General features: G+C 28.0%; 1 protein-coding gene across 3 annotated transcripts in view; it reads left to right on the top strand.

The window, feature by feature from the left end:
* The window catches only part of mnb (minibrain), a 129,579-nt gene that overhangs the window by 111,218 nt on the left and 3,356 nt on the right, over window positions 1-15,005 (top strand). The window lies entirely within an intron of this gene.

Raw genomic sequence — 15,005 nt, 5'->3', positions numbered from 1 at the left:
TTTACGTACAAATAAGCCATTTACAGTCCTAAATTTTTTTTCATTCCCTTAGTAAAATATTTTCGCAAAAAATCGCTGCAAACACTGCCCTACATTGTTTTAATTCAACAGAAGTTGGCATAAACCCGAAACCGGTTTGTCGTCAGATCAAATTGTAGAAGCGATAATGGAAATATGTTTCAATTTAAAAGATAGATACTTTTATCAAACTCGATTATCATTCCCCAGTATTCTGCACTTTTAAAACTGTCGGACTTTTCGATCCATTGTCATAAGAACATGTTAAAGCTCTGTTTTGTAAGTTACACACTCACTTTGAGTTTCTTAATTTCTTATGGCTATTTTCCCTTGCTATCACGTTAGAGATTTACAGTTTTTTTTGATACGTTTAAAAAATATATTTACAAATTATGCGAATTTTTCCTTTGTAAAATTTATAAAGCTTTTTTTTAGTGCCAAAGTATCTTTAGAAAGTTCGTGAGAGTGAGCTTTTCGAAATATCTGAAGCTTTTTTTAATGTCAAAGTATTTTGAAAGTTGCTGACATACTGCTAGGTTGACAGCACGCATACTTTTGCAGTGATTCGTTCGATTGTCGTCGCAGGCTAGAAAGCTTTGTTTTGGTAGTTAAATAGTTTGCTTATGCTCTTAATTGTGTTTTCTTGCTTTTGATTTTCGCAAAATTTTTCAGTTTTAAGAGTTTTTCCATGTTTTTAGACATTTCAAGATTTTTTTCTTACATATAAAACTTATTTCTCTAGAGGGTGATTTTGAAAGTTTTGCAGCTTTTTTCCTAAGCCTTTTTCTTTTGAGATACTACTTTTTTAGCCTTTTCGGCTTGCTGCAGCTCTTCAGATATTTAGAGCTTTCGAGGTTTTTATGACTAAATTGATTTTATTGTAAACTGATTCAACTCGGAAGTATTGATTTTTTTTTAGATATTATGACCCACGAAGATAACGCAACTGACGAGATTATGTTGTACATTTATAGAATACCTAAAACACCACAATAGTGAACATAGTTTGCCTTTGAATCTAATTTTTATAATGGAACTATGAAAATAAAAATTGTTTGCATTTTCCCAAAAAATTAAAATTTTGCACTACTTCTGTTTACAATAAAACGTGCGATATTATGCTTTTTTGCCTTGCGCTTTTACTTCGTCATGCGGATGAGATTTTTGAGCTGTTCTTAAGAGGTTTGCGCGTTTTTTGACGCAATTACAACTTTTTTGTTTGAAAAAGTTTTTTTCGAGGTTTCGTTTGCTTTTGAGCTACGATTTTTTTTTTACTGAGAAGTGCTTTTACGAGCTTTTAGCTTTTATGGAGCTTTCAAATTCGCAAGCTGTTTAGTGTTTTTACATCCTTTTTTCAGATTTCACGTGAACAATATTAAGCTTTTTTCTGAGGGTGAGACTTTTCAATCATGACGGTTGGTGCTGAGTAACTTAGAGCTTTTTTTCTCTTGAAAGGATCTTTTTCGCGCCTTTTTTACTATTTATACTATTAAACTTTTAGATCTCTTTACAGCTTTGAAATATTTTTAAGATTTTAATCACAAGCTCAGTGAATTTTTTTTGGGCTTTTGTCTCCCCTTAAGCTTTTAAAAATATTGTATATAATATTTTGCACTCGCTTTTTTTCATTGTAACACATATTTACATGCATACATACATACAAAAATACAAAGCTGAGTACCAGAATTATTATTCTAATTTTTTTATAACATCATTACTATGTACTAATTACTAAATCTACTACTATTTATACATATACTAATATATACTACCAAATATTTCATACTAAAATATATAAATTGCTCGTTTGACTGCCAACAAAGTAAATAACATGGAATTTATCAAAAAACCAAAAATGTAAAGGTAGAAATCTTAAAGTGAGCTTCTCTTAATTTATGCAGACAGAATTTGTATTTATAAAGATGTTGGCTAGCACAAAACTATTCTTAGGGCAGCCAAATGCAAAACAAAGCAACCAAAAATCGAAATAATGCAAAATTCATAGACCAGTGTTAAAGTTTAAGGGATTAGTTGGGTTAGACATTGTCGTAATTGAAATTTAATTAAAATTTGTATGATTAGTAATAATTGAAAAAGGGGAGAATGCAAAAACACAGATAAATAGAAGAAAAGGGGCACACGTAGGACTATGTTAAAATATTAAGAAAACAGACAAAAGTTACTATTTGGTAGAAACGAAATTTAACTATAAAAAAGGCAGAGCAGTTGTGGGTGAAAATGTAGCATAAGAAACTTAAATTTTATATATTTTTGTTAAAATAAAAAAAAAAAAAACAGACATAAAACATAAATTTTCGGCAAAAAAAGCTATGACGCAGATACAAAAAAAAAAAAACTAAAAATAAAAATATTTTAAGACAGACAGCTAAATTAAAAAGAGAATATTTCGGCATATTAAAATATATAAAAACGTTGGGAAAATATTAAAGAAAAAAAAATTATTTCATTAACAAAAACTAAATTTATGCAATTGCCACTTTAACGAAAGAACATAGCTTTGCGTATATAAAAAAAAAACAGCTCTCACTAGTACTCAGTTGCTTTGCTAAAACAAACACTTTTCTGCGCTTTCGAGAACGTATATAGAATTAATAAAAAAATAATCACATAGACGCTACTATTTTCAGATAAATGTGTTGCATAATTTTCGAACAAAAAAAAAAGAAATATTGTAAAAAATTTCGGCTAAACAAAAATAAATATTTCAGCACTTTTGACCATGAAAATATGTAAATAAAAAGAAATTTTGTTATAAATAAACAAATAAAAAAGGGATTTAAAAAAATGCAGTCATGTTTAGGCACTCTATGGCAATGTTTAACCAACTGATCGCGCAGTGTTAAATTGTAGCGCAGCTGAAGGCACACGAAATAGGGCAGATACAAAATATTGGCTTAAGTTTGACTAAAATATAATTTCAATTTTAGGGCTCCTTAATTTCAGAGCCTCAAGCAGCTTTTTTTTGAAGGTTCTTAGCGTAAAACAGGCAAAAGTTTGCTTAGTTATAAGCTGCTGCAAGATTTGCTAAAATCATAGAATTTTAATTTTAGCAGCCGAAAATTGTAAAGCCTAAAATTATGCTATTTTTACGACGCAGAGTACTCTACGCGATTGGCGTACATCTGTTATTTTTTATAAGGCCATCCATTGCATATGTGTCTTTCAGACCGCATAAATCGTTTTTATAATGCAAATCGAAACTGTGACAGACTTGATATGTCTTACGACGGCTACTGCTGTTGTTGCATTAACAGTAAACACTCTCACCGTAGGTTTTGTGGAGTGTTAACGATGTTGATATCTCTTGTCGGATGTAGATCCGGTACGCTCTGGAACTAGCACCTTAAAGCATTAGTCGACTACCTCGGGAGATTTTTGATATGACCTCGTCGAACCTTCACGATCCAATAACGACATTCGAGATACAATAGTACGAAATACATAATCGGCGCTTGACCAGTGACGACTCTTTTCGTTCTCAGAGAGTTGTTTAGTTTAGCAATTCTTACTTTGTTTATGGTGAGTGTGAACATGTCAGCCAATATCGACACACAGTTAAATATGTTTTTCCCCGAATGCTCGGCTTTCGTTGAATCAAATATTTTTGTCTCAGAATGAGTTAAGTAATCGAAATCAGCAATAATATTTGAATTGCGACTGTGATATTCTTAACATGAGGGTTTTGAAAATTTTGTTTTCAATGTCACATCTGCATTCAAAGGATATTGCTCCCTTTTGGGCGCACATTCACACATTGCATACTTTTAGACTTTGATCGATACAGCAGCTAATAAACGTAAATTAAAACATATTTGTCCCACCCATTTTGGTGCCTTCAATTGCTGGTTTAAATCAATATCTGACGCCATTTTCTGTAGACTTCAGTTTAAGTTTTGTTGACATAAATTTCGTATTTATTTATTTATTTTTTTTTTTTCAAAAAATACATTTTGTAAAAAAGCATTCCTTTATCGTAATAAAACCGAAACCACTTACATAAAAAATATTCAATTTCACTAAAACAAAAAGAGGAGGAAAAAACAAGAAAATGTAAAGAACACCAACGAAAAAAACAAAATCCAAAACCAATACCAAACCAGTACTTCCAAAACATACTCCTTCAATGCCGGTTACAGAATAGTACCTTCAAAATATTAAATTTAAATTACGAACAAAAATCTAAAAAAATATACATATGTAAAATGGGCAAAAATTACACAGATTGACAAATTTTAGACCCAGAAAGGGTATACACTTTTCCAAAGACCTTCGAAACGTTGAATCTGAATCCGGTTTCAGAATTTTGATATCCTTTCTGGTTCTGTCTGAAAGTATATATCGAAAGGGATAAAACAGCGTTTGTAAGGGAAAAGATTCTGCTTTCAAACATATTATGTCGAGTTTTAATAAAAATTAGTTTTCGCGACAAAATTACGTATTGACTGCAGCCGAAAACGAAGAAAAAAATTAAAAATCTGCTTCGTTATTCAGATTAAGTGAACCAAAGGGCTTTCTAAAGGAATCGGCTCATTTCTGGGTCTGCAAATTTTGTCGGTCTGTGCTATTTAAATAAATAAAATTCAAAACAAAACCAATAAAAAATACCTAAAAATCCGATAATTCCGTTATTCAATTGCATTAAAAAGTAATAAAAATAAAACAAATAAAAATTTTTATTTAGCACTCTAAACAATAAATAGATTTGTAATCTGTGCTTTTGGCGCGGTAAATGGCGTGGCAGTGTTTAATAAAAAAATCTATATTTGAAATAAAAATATCGTAAAAATTTCTCATTCTTTTTTCTTATTTTTTAACTAACAATTTATTTGAATGTTTCCCATAAATTAAGTATTGGGCCTTATTAGTTGAAATTAAGCAACTAAATTTTCTCAGGATTTCAGAATACCGAAGTTTTGAATTTTTTATAATAATAAAATATATATATAATTTTCTTTAGTTGTTGTTTTGTCAATTTCTAAAGTTTTTAAAAAATATTTTTTTACTTTTAAAAATAAGTAAATTTTTTTTTTAAGTTTTAAGAATATATTTAATCAATATTTGTAAACCACTTTAAAAATTTCAATTTAATACAATATTAAAGTATATCAGTGCAATCAATCATTTTAAATTTTAAATCCGATATATGTTGTAAATGTATTGTGGGAAAAAATGATAATTTACATAACATTTTTTTTGTGCTATTTTTGTTAACTACTTTAATGCCACCATTTACCGTCCGTCATCACAGCGCTGTAGATAAATTAATTTAGTTTAAGTAAACCTAATTTAAATATCTGCATTTAAAAAAATCAATTTTGCTTTTAGTTGACGATCAATTTTCAGATTTCTTACAATTCCACATATGTGACCCGGTCTATGAAAAGGTGGCTTATGACTCAAAAAAGAAATTGCTAGAAACAGCTGTTAACAGTCATAAGCCACCTTTTCATAGACCGGGTCACATATATTGCTATCGCCTGAAAACTTAACGTTTTATTGACTGTCGGGAAAGTCTTGCTTTCGTTGCGGTGCGTATGCTTTTTAGCAGAGTTGGGGGTTGTGCATTAATGCACCAGCCTTCACTCACAGTGCAGTGGTAATGCAAAAAAATATCAGCCTCACTGAGCTTCTGTGGTGGGGAAATCTGAAAGCTTCAATTTAGTGTACAAAATGTATTATTCACTCATTTGAGTGGAGCATAGAAAACTTCCAATAATTGGAGAAAGGCAGCACTATCACTAAGCTGTTTAAAAAAGTGCGTACTCAAACTTTTCCAATATAGTGTAATGCAATCAAAATTTAGTGAACTACCCCCAACTATGCTTTTTAGCACATATTTTGTCAGCGAATAGTAATTTTTTCGCTCAAATTTAAAGAATTCGTACTGAATATTTATTCTGACCACAACCCGTCTAGATATTCAAGCATGCCGTTTCAAGATACGACATTGACTTTTTAGCAAGGTTAGGTTTGGTTGAACTGACTGGCCCATGAGGACCTCGCATAGACTCAATGAGTCCATAGTGTTACCTGGTAGTAAAAATGTGATGTAAATTTTAACTTCTTTTAAACAACATTTTCTTACAACCTTAGACTAACAAAGTTGCTTCTAGCATTAAAAAGAGAGGACTGTAGACTCATGACGGATATTCTGACTGGACACTGCCTTTTGGCGTCACATGCCTTTAAATTAGGCTTGGTCAGTGATAGCAGATGTAGGAAGTGCGGGCTGAAAGAGGAAACGATCGAACACGTTCTGTGCTTGTGCCCTGCGCTTGCCAGGCTAGGACTCCAGCTATTAGGAGTGACAGCTGTCAGATCTAGAAGCAGAAAGTGGCTTAAGTCTTAGGATGCTTTTAGTATTTGCAAAGAGGACGGAGTTATTTTATAACATAGGTCCTGGTTTTTGATAGCGTTTTTCAGTTTGGTCGTTAAAACAAACTGGTAACACTACAGACTCATTCAGTATATGTGAGGTCCTCATGGACCGACCAGTTCAACCTAACCTAAACAACATTTTCTTTTTTTCAATCGAGCTAAATTTTTTATTAGTAAGTAGCTATTCATACGGAAATTTCGAACGAATAATTTTTTCTTATTCTTCCGGAAAACTTGTTAAATTATACCCAACAAAAGAAACGCCAAAAGAAACACTAGTAACAAAAACCAAATAAAGCAAACAAAACCACAAGAAAAATAAAAACAAACAGAAAAATGATACTAAAATAAGTTTCTCGGACGAATAAGAAAACAATTTTTGTATTTCTATAAATACAACAAAGCAAACCAGTTCTTAGAAATGAACCGCCAAAAAAACTTAGCTTTGATACAAACTTACATACAAAGTGTATACTGTATAAAGAATAAACTATGTAAAGAAGGCAATTGGGAAAAGTTGCACAACAACAAAGGCATGACCTTGGTGAATGTGTTTGTAACATTTCAACTATCACAGTAGTGAGTGTTCGACTCTCTCTCCCGGGAGAAAGGGCCTTGAAGAGATTTACAAGATATAATCGAAGGAGCTGTCGCCTTGTCCGGCCTGATGCCACATTGTTTCAATTTTTTCCAAGTTTCGAAAGAAAAAAACAACATTATTCGAAGTATTTATAATTTCCAGATGATTGGAAACAGCGTTTTTTTTTTAAATAAACAAAAAAAAAATAAGTTTCATTAACAGTGTAAAATAATTCCACGCCATAAACCCTAAAAAGTGCGCAACTTAATACATATTTTAAAAATAAAATAGAATAAAAATAACAATAAACAATTAAATTCAAAAACTTTATACATAAACAAGAAAAAATTTAATTGAGAACAATAATAAATAAATTTGAATAAGGCATAACGAAATTAATTGCATTTATAGGTGAATTTGCCACCATAGAATTTACAGTTTATTCACTAAACTAACATAATTTAAGGCTACTGTTAACAAACATACATACCATACAAAAATAGTTATAAAAAATCATTACAAATACGAACAAAAACAACAAATAAGCCGTGAAAAGCCGATTATGCGAATAACTAAAAGATAAATAAAATAAATAAAGCTATAAAAAAATATAAAAAGTAAAAACTGCATTACGAACCAAAAAAAAGTAACGATAAAAGTATTGATTGATTATTAAATGTAAACTTAAAAATAGATATAAAAAAGCAAATACGCGGAAAAAATAAAAACTAGCAACAAAGTATTCAAATAAAAAAAATGTAAGTACAAATAAAATATTTATCTAAATAAAAAGAATTAAAAAACCATTTAGAGGTAACAACAAAAAATTAATACAAAAAAATTAAATTTAAATAATAAAAATTAAAAAATAAAACAATAAAAAGGTTAAAAAAAAAGTTCAAGAAAGCTTTAAAGAAAATAAAAGAGTAAGAAATTATGAAAGTTTAAAAAAATTAAAATATATATATATATATATATAATAGGAAAAGAAAAATTAACAAAATGGAATTTATAGCAACATTAAACAAAATTTTTTTTGGATAAAAGCCACTGAAATAAAAAAAAGATAACAAACCAATAAAATAATAAAAAATGAAAAAAATAAAAAAATTATGACAAAGCTTTATATAGAAATAAAATTTTAAAAATAATAAAAAATTTAAACAATAATAATGATATAAATTTAAAACCTAAATAAAACTTTGAATAAAAAAATCAAACATTAAGCGTTTTCTATATAAATTGCATAACAGGTGGCTAAAAAAATTAAATTAAATTTAAAATAAACCAAATTTGAAGCAAGACAAAATTGTAAAATAAATTTAAAAAAACTGAAATAATTAATATAAGCAACAAATTAGAAAAAAAAAAATAAGAATTACACTGTAAAAAAATTAAAAAGGGAGAACGTCATGCGTTAAACTACAAAACTTTATACAATTAAAAAATTAAGATTTGAGTAGGAATGTATGTACAGTGTGAAAAACACAAGAAAACAAAAAATATACTACACGAACTAATTTATTTGTAAAGCAAGCGATTATTAGGATGTAATAAAAAACAAAAATATTTATAAACAATATGAAAAACTACAAATCATAGCAAGTAATTTTAGCAAGCAAATTAGATTGACAGACAAAAATAAAAAACTATATAAATAAAAAAAACGCGTAAAAAATATGAAATAAAATAGAAATAATAAAAGAAAATCGGTCATATTAAAAGCTCTTCATACATAAAAACCATAATTAAAATTAAAAAAAAAAAAAAATCGTAATTAAGCAGCATCACATGTAAAAAGTTAAATATGCAATTTATAGTTTTAGGCCTACGTAATTATTTAATATAGTACATACATATATAATAACTTAAGAATAAAAAGAAATTGTAAGCATTTAGTAATTACCATTAAGAGTTTACTTAAAAATATACATAAAAGTAACGAAAAGCAAATAATTGAAGAGATAATAAAATTATATTTATGATAAAAATTAGAAATGAAAAATGTGTTAATTTGAATGCATGCAAAATTTATTAGAGAGCAAATAGCCGCAATAATAATAATAATTCAAAGCGAAAATTAGTAATTTCAAGCGACAAATTTCACAGTTTTTTTATTTTGGATTTTGCTCTGCGTTTTTCATTTATTTTTAATATCAAAATTTTTTATAAAGTTATGTTTTATTTTTAAGATCCACAAATTTTATGGTTATTTTAATTTTTTCACTTTTTTATTACCTTTTTTTATTTTTTTCTACACTCTTTTTTTCTTTGTTTTTTATTTTGTTTTGTTTTTTGCATTTTGTGCTTTTTATTTTATTATTATTGTTTAATTTTTTTTTAACTTCATACTAAAAATATTTTTATTAGGCAGTTCATATACTGTATAAAATTTGATTGAAAGGTATTATTTTATAAACAAGAAGAAAAAAACTAAAAAAAACTTTTTTGCATATTTTTAAACTACAAACTTTTTTTTTTAATTTTTGTTTTGAAATTTGGATTTTCTTTTGTAAATTAGATCAGTGTTTTTTCTTTTGCTTGTAGTTTAGAAAGACCCTCCAGTTTTTTTTTCAATTTTAGTGTTTTTGAATTTTTGTTATATTTTTTTAAGTTTTTTTTTTTTTTTTAATTGTTTTCTCATAATTTTATAGTATGTTTCTTTATTATAAATATTAACATTTTTTTATTTGTGTATTTGTTTTTTGTATATTATATTTACGCACATTTTATTTTGTTAGGTTTGTTGAGCTAACGGTCAGTTGAAACAGCCAGTTTCCTTGGACTCCCGTTAGAGGACTTTGATGACAATTTGTCAGTGGTCGTGCCCATTGAATGGGGCGAAGCACTTATTTTGTTTTGTTCATTTTCCGACAGGGTGGATAATGGTGATGTATATTGGAACGATTTTCCGTCATCCCTGTTCAAATTTGGTTTCGACACAAACCAGTTTCGGCATTGTGCCATCATCAGTTTCGATTTTCGTTCTCGAAGCACTGTTAACACAACAACAACAGCTAAAGGTCTGCGCATTTTGTTTTTATTTATTTGTTTTCATATATATTTTTTGTTAATTTTTGCATTAATTCCATTTTGACTTTGGATATGTTTGATCGGCTCATTCAAGTTACATAAAACATTTAATGCTTTATTTTTCATAAAAGGTGTAACTTATTTCACAAATTTTTTTTATATATTTAAAAAATAAAAAAATGTATTGGTCGAGCTCGAATTTGCACCTGGGCCTTTTTTTATTAGTATATAAACTTTTTTTCAGTTTGTTTAACATCTTGATTTTATTTTTAGATGTTTTCAAATTTCATAAGATTTTATTACATATTTATGTAATTTTTTTAATGTTTTATTCTATTATAATTAAAAACAATATACATACATAGGTTGTTTTATCGTTTTTCACATTACCTAATTGTAGGTTTCAAACAATTTAAAAAATATATTTAACCTTTAAATATTTCACCCCATTTTAGTTTTAAATCTCTAAATTATTAAGTGATTAAATTTGTTAATGTTTTAATTTGTTGTTTAATTAAAGTTGCAAATTTCAATAAATAAATATAAGCTATTAAAAATTATTTTTTGTGTTCTTATTAAAAGAAAAATATGGAAACCTGTATTTATTTTCATTATATACCTTATATTTTTTTTTATTTTCACTCTGATTGAATATTTTTATCCGCTTTACCTTTTTAATTTATCAAATTGTTTTTTGATTTATATATTTTTGAACTTTGTTATATATTTTGAATTTGTATTTTTTTATTTATAGTTTTTTAAATTTGTTATATTTTTTTTTACTTTGGGAAATTTTTGTTTTATTTATAAATTTTTTTAATTTATGATTTTTTCAACTTTGTTGTATTTTTTAACTTTGATAAATTTTTTAGTCTATATTTTTTTTTTAATTTATATTTTTTGCACTTTGTTACATTATTTTGCATTTGTTTTTTTTTTTTTTATTTTCATTGTTTTAATCTATATTTTTTTAACTTATATTTTTTCACGTCATATTTTTTAATTTATATCTATTTTAACTTTGCGGCCACCGTGGTGTGATGGTAGCGTGCTCCGCCTATCACACCGTATGCCCTGGGTTCAACTCCCGGGCAGAGCAACATCAAAATTTTAGAAATAAGATTTTTCAATTAGAAGAAAATTTTTCTAAGCGGGGTCGCCCCTCGGCAGTGTTTGGCAAGCACTCCGGGTGTATTTCTGCCATGAAAAGCTCTCAGTGAAAACTCATCTGCTTTGCAGATGCCGTTCGGAGTCGGCATAAAACATGTAGGTCCCGTCCGGCCAATTTGTAGGGAAAATCAAGAGGAGCACGACGCAAATTGGAAGAGAAGCTCGGCCTTAGATCTCTTCGGAGGTTATCGCGCCTTACATTTTTTTTTTTTTTTTATATTTTTTAATATATATTTTGATATATATATATATATTTATACTTTTTTAATTTATATTTTTAATAAAGTTTTATTAAATTTTTAATTTAAAAATTTTTAATTTAATTTTTCTTACATTGTGATATTATTTTTTAATTTGTATTTTTTCACTCTATTAAATTTGCAAAATATTTTTTTATTTGATTTTTTTAAGTTTGTAATAATTTTTTTTAAGTTATATGGGGTATTCCATCGTAACTGGTGGGACTCTTGTACGCATAATTGCATGTTTGTTAAAGGATTTTAATAATTTTTACAAGTTTTTCCTAGTTTAAATATAGATTTTGGAAAATATCGTCAATTATTAATGTACCAATTAAAAAAAGAACCGTAAAATTACCACGAATTTGGAAAGAATTTAATTTTAAAAATTGTCACGGGTGAGACAAAAAAGAAGCTATTCTCAAGTCACATAAAGTATTAGTTAAACTGTGAATTTATAAAAGTAATTCATTTTATTTAAATATCTCCACTTGCACTGACATATATGGAATATAATAACATAAAACTAGCTTACTTTCAGTTTCTACTTTTATAATAATAATTCAAAATTGTAGTGTCACGGGTGGGACACGTTCGAACTTAAAGTACTTTGGAAGCTTATTTACCATAATTTATAGATGCCAAAGGTTCAGAATCGGACTCGTTCGATGATTTACCATAAATTAAAGATGCCAAAGGTTCAGAGTCGGACTCGTTCCATGAACTTTCATCATCGTCGGAATCAATTTTATTTACGTTAAGTTTAAATACTTTAAGACTAGTAAGTTTTGACTTGAATGTAAGCCCCATAGAATGATCCTCTTGACTACATCTTTTTAAGAAATGGTGTGTTTGAACCTTGTTAATAGCGAGTACATCGTTCCATCTTCGGTCAAGCATGATTCTGTTAGCTTCAACCTCTTCTTCAGATAAATGCATAGTCTCAATATTCTTTATAACCTTTCTAGCAGTTAACATGAAATCTACAGCATTATTGATATCAGCCTTACGTTGCCGTACTTGACTCCACACCGACCTTTTCACAACGGCGCCAACTCCATGCACTGCTCCTTTTCCATGGGAAATTTAATAATAATAATTTAAAAATTTTTAATTTAATTTTTCTTACATTGTGATATTATTTTTTAATTTGTATTTTTTCACTCTATTAAATTTGCAAAATATTTTTTTATTTGATTTTTTTAAGTTTGTAATAATTTTTTTTAAGTTATATGGGGTATTCCATCGTAACTGGTGGGACTCTTGTACGCATAATTGCATGTTTGTTAAAGGATTTTAATAATTTTTACAAGTTTTTCCTAGTTTAAATATAGATTTTGGAAAATATCGTCAATTATTAATGTACCAATTAAAAAAAGAACCGTAAAATTACCACGAATTTGGAAAGAATTTAATTTTAAAAATTGTCACGGGTGAGACAAAAAAGAAGCTATTCTCAAGTCACATAAAGTATTAGTTAAACTGTGAATTTATAAAAGTAATTCATTTTATTTAAATATCTCCACTTGCACTGACATATATGGAATATAATAACATAAAACTAGCTTACTTTCAGTTTCTACTTTTATAATAATAATTCAAAATTGTAGTGTCACGGGTGGGACACGTTCGAACTTAAAGTACTTTGGAAGCTTATTTACCATAATTTATAGATGCCAAAGGTTCAGAATCGGACTCGTTCGATGATTTACCATAAATTAAAGATGCCAAAGGTTCAGAGTCGGACTCGTTCCATGAACTTTCATCATCGTCGGAATCAATTTTATTTACGTTAAGTTTAAATACTTTAAGACTAGTAAGTTTTGACTTGAATGTAAGCCCCATAGAATGATCCTCTTGACTACATCTTTTTAAGAAATGGTGTGTTTGAACCTTGTTAATAGCGAGTACATCGTTCCATCTTCGGTCAAGCATGATTCTGTTAGCTTCAACCTCTTCTTCAGATAAATGCATAGTCTCAATATTCTTTATAACCTTTCTAGCAGTTAACATGAAATCTACAGCATTATTGATATCAGCCTTACGTTGCCGTACTTGACTCCACACCGACCTTTTCACAACGGCGCCAACTCCATGCACTGCTCCTTTTCCATGGGAAATGGCGAAAAAATACCACTCTACCTGTACATTAAAATCTGTAGGCATATAACAAAGGTTCGATAGGGTATACTTGTTTTTAAATTGTGATGCTGCACCATCAGAGAACACTTTAATTGTTTTTAGTCCGGGGATTTAATTTTTTAGTGACACGATAACCTTTTTTAGGCATACATACACATTATACTTGTCGTGACATAAAACGTCACTAACAATGGCGTACGAATATCTTTTACCTTCAGCCAGCCATACACAAGCAGCAAATACTGCGCATGGCCCCAATATGCAGACTGAATCTCATCTTGCATTATTACGCTATAGTTTTCAGCAAAATCTGTCCCACCCATATCTGTCACGGATGGGGCATATTTCACTACTTCATATCTCTTAAATAACTTTGTATAAACGAAATTCCAATTGTGGTATACATTCGCAATATAATTCTAGTTTTAGGCAATAAACACGAAAAAAACTTTTCATCACTAATTAAGGAAAAAAGAAATTTTGTTTTTTTTTTGTCACGGGTGGGACAAGGCCGATACTGTTTTATTTATTGTACAAAAAATAGTAATAACTTACCCAATGTGAGATAAAACTAAATTTTATTAAATAAAGACGAGCTCCTGTATTTATTACAATTATCATTCACTTGAATTGAGAACCACAAACAATTTGAAAGCTATTTCAAAACTACCTTATTCATCCTTACAAAAAATGCGGGCCAAATACTTTACTTTAAAAAGTAAAAAAGATTAAGATTTGTTATTTTTCGGATGCGTTTTTCGCAAGGGTTTGTTAGTTTTAATAAAAAACAAATTTTTGGTCTGAGGTTTTCTTTCTCATCGAAGCTCCCATATATTTTTACTACTACATTTTTTAAATTTTTATTTTTCATTCATATTTTTTTTAACTTCGTTATATTTTTTTAATATATATATTTTTATTCATATTTTTACATTCATGCTTTTAACTTATTATATTTTCTTTCTTAATTTGTATTTACATATTTATTTTTTTTTTAATTTGCATTTTTTTTAACTTTATTCGTTGTTTGTATTTTCTTTTTTATTTCATTTTATTATTAATCAATTACAATTTTTTCTTATTTTATTATTTTTTCTCTTTTTTTTTTTAAGTGTTTTGTTTTTTTTTTTTTCGTCAAAAAATATTTAAATTTTCACGAAATTTGCGCGTAGAACAAGGCAACCAGCGTTAATATACAAAATTTATTGAAAATACAATTACAATAGTAATAAATGCATTAAAATAAAAAACGAGTTATCTGTGGCTAGAACGAAGATTAAAAATTTGATTTCTCTTGTGAAGTAGTGAATAAAGTGGTATACAGCAAATAGTGGGCGACTGTAATTGACATACATACATTCAAATATGTATTTACATACATACACATACCAAAAATAAAAATATATAAATATGACTTACTGATT

The sequence above is a fragment of the Eurosta solidaginis genome, chromosome 4 (genome assembly GCF_040869045.1).
Source record: "Eurosta solidaginis isolate ZX-2024a chromosome 4, ASM4086904v1, whole genome shotgun sequence".
Lineage (NCBI taxonomy): Eukaryota > Metazoa > Arthropoda > Insecta > Diptera > Tephritidae > Eurosta > Eurosta solidaginis.
This window is presented reverse-complemented; position numbering and strand designations above follow the sequence as displayed.